We start from the raw sequence: 3,030 nt of genomic DNA on the forward strand, positions 1-3,030 counted from the left end.
AGATAAAACCACTCTTAACACATAAATATCCCTGGGAAATATCCAATCCTGGGAAATACCCATATAAATAGCCAGGAGAGGAAAAAAAAAAAATTGTCTATAGGACATGACAAAAGTGTTGTTAATATACTATGTTTATGTGATCATTTATTTTAAGGTCTGTTAAGATACATGTTTTCAAATATATAGTGTGGAAACAAAAAAGGTATATATAAATAAAAATCCTTTTAAACTAAATACCATATTCGTTTTTTTGTCTAATGTTTGGTTATTAAAGGGAGAAGAGTAACTCCCGAGATTGAGAGCTGCAGGTAATTAGTCCAAATGACTATTTGATCAGTGCCAGGTATAAACACCATATTTTTATATCTATAAGAATCCACTATAAGTGGACCACCGCCCTACAGCATACTTGCCTACCTGACCCTCTCCATGAGGGAGAAAATGCTCTGTTCCTGGACTTTCCTGGTAATGTATGATTGCCATCACCTGTGGTGAAACACCTTTCTTATCAATTACCTAGCTCACCACAGGTGATGGCAATCATACATTACCAGGAAAGTCCAGGAACAGAGCATTTTCTCCCTCATGGAGAGGGTCAGGTAGGCAAGTATGCCCTACAGTCATGTGTTACTTACTATAAATCTTAAAATGATTGTGATAGGAGTTTGTGACTTTACATATGTGAGTTACAGTGATGCTATTCAGAATAAATGTATCACTATCCTGACCTATTTCATCCATGTGCTAAGTGTTCCTTGTGTCTCACCTCCTGCTCTGCAGTGTTTTCAGGATTTCTCTCAGTCTTGCTAAGCTCCAGGCAGACTTCAGCTTCCAAGCTACGGCAAGTGTTTGTATTCCAAGCTGCTGACTGATTGTGCACCTGAGGATTATCTGACTGGAAGCTTGCAGACTTCTGATTATAGCAGAGTTACTATCCAGCTGGAAGTGCTAGAACTTAACTGCAGAATTTATGTGGAGATATTGGGGGTCTTTCCGCGTTGATTGCACGCTGCAGATTTTCACAGCTCAGCGATCAGGTTACTACTGCACATGTGTATGCACCGCAATGCGCACGCGCGTCGTATGGGTACAAACAGCATCGTTGCTGTGAAATGCTTCTAGTGACGAATCCATTTGCACAACCGACCGCAAGGAGATTGACAGAAAGAGTGCGTTTATGGGTGTCAACTGACCGTTTTCTGGGAGTGGTAGGGAAAACGCAGGCGTGTCCAAGCGTTTGCAGGGAGGGTGTCTGACGTCAATTCCGGCACCGGACAGGCTGAAGTGATCGCAAGGGCTGAGTAAGTTCAGACCTACTCAGAAACTGCAAAAAACTGTATCGTCCCGCTTGGCTGCACATGCGATCGCACACTTGCTAAGTGAAAATACACTCCCCCATGGGCTGCGACTATACGTTTGCACGGCTGCAAAAAGTAGCTAGCGAGCGATCAACTTGGAATGAGGGCCATTGTCTCTATTCCCTTTGCAAGTTCTTAGTGGAGTCCATGCCACAGTTCTCCTCTGAATTGGAGATGGACACAGCCATGACAGTTTTGATCAGGCTGTGATCACCTGATTCTCCGAGCCAATCCAGAGCTCAAGTATTGCAGCCGTGTCTCTGCTATCCTGCAAATGGTTCTGCCCCACAGTTCAGTTCTCAAGTACTGCAGTCTGCAGCCATATACCGGCTATCCTGCAAACCAATCCTGCTCCACAGTCCGGTTCTCGAGTATTGCGGTTCTTGTTTCCAAGCCACAGTATCCAGGCTTTCTGTAGTTCATGTTTCAAGTCACAGTTAATCAGTATCCAGTCTTCTGCAGTCTGTGTTTTCCAGTCACAGTTATTCAGTTCGCCGTCTTTCACAGTTCATGTTTTCAAGTCTCAGCAATCCAGTCTTCATTCTTCAGCAGTTTATGTTTTATTAATTCTTGACATCTCTGACTCCAGCTCACCTTCGTCCTGCTCATTCTGGACAGTCCTCTACATTGTTATAATAACTTCTAATTCTTGCTCCCCAGTCGCTACAAACACCACACCATATCCAGGCCATCAAAAAAGCCTATTGTCCATGAGAAGGAACTATATTCATCCTCCTCTCTTCCTCTCTCCTGTGGTCTCTACTTCTCATACTCTAAACCAGTGGTTCTCAACCTCGGTCCTCAAGTACATCCAACAGTTCATGTTTTCCAGGCCACCTGGCAGTTGAACAGGTGTATTCATTACTCACTGACACATTTTAAAAGACCCACAGGTGGAGCAAATTATTTAACTTGCAATCCTGTGAGGAGACCTGGAAAACATGAACTGTTGGGGGTACTTGAGGAACGAGGTTGAGAACCACTGCTCTAAACCACTCGTCAGATCCCTCTCCTCAGCCTGACCTGACAGTAAGCACTGACCAAATGGATCTGTTGAGTGATCAAGCAACGGGGGTAGAACCGGTCTCTGATATCTAGTCCTGTTTGGAGAAGCAAGAGTCTATGCAGTTGTGGTTGATGCAGTTTCTGCAGGATATGACTGCCCGTCTAGATACTACTCACGCAGCTATTATGTCTGCTAGGGCTTCTCCACCAGTTGTGGCTCCACCTGTTGCCGCTCCTCCTGTTCCAATACCAAGTTCTCATCTGCAGGTGTCTACATCTAGCAATTGTGAAGAAGATTCAGTGGGAGAAAAAAAATTTGAGACTCTCTCCATAAGTGTTTTAGTTCCTCTCAACTCACTTCAGCCCGAAGACCTGAACTTTAGAAGATGTTTCTCAAATTGCTTGAACAGTTGCAATAACTTCTGTCTAGAGTTTCTCCGATGATCTCAGACATTCTTGGCAGTACTTCTGACTTTTTGATACCTTCCACTCGTCGTACTTACACCAACGTTACTTCTGTTAAAGCTTTGCATAGATCTGAACAAATATCTTGTTTACAGAGTGAGGCCAAGCTCCGAAGCAACCTGCATTCCAAACTTCCTGAAGCAGAATGCCAGTGGTGCAGACTGCTTCGTCTTTGCTTCTATTGTGGAGCTTCTGATCA

The 3,030-nt window shown here is 43.9% G+C and overlaps 1 long non-coding RNA gene across 1 annotated transcript in view; it reads right to left on the reverse strand.

Annotated features, from left to right (window-relative positions):
• The window catches only part of LOC134908937 (uncharacterized), a 52,586-nt gene extending 51,661 nt beyond the window's left edge, over positions 1–925 (reverse strand). Inside the window, exon 1 of the long non-coding RNA XR_010175821.1 lies at positions 770–925. This is a non-coding gene — a long non-coding RNA (uncharacterized LOC134908937). The remainder of the gene's footprint in view (positions 1–769) is intronic.
• Between the last annotated feature and the right edge of the window lie 2,105 nt (positions 926–3,030).

The sequence above is a fragment of the Pseudophryne corroboree genome, chromosome 1 (assembly GCF_028390025.1).
Source record: "Pseudophryne corroboree isolate aPseCor3 chromosome 1, aPseCor3.hap2, whole genome shotgun sequence".
NCBI classification, from domain to species: Eukaryota; Metazoa; Chordata; class Amphibia; order Anura; family Myobatrachidae; genus Pseudophryne; species Pseudophryne corroboree.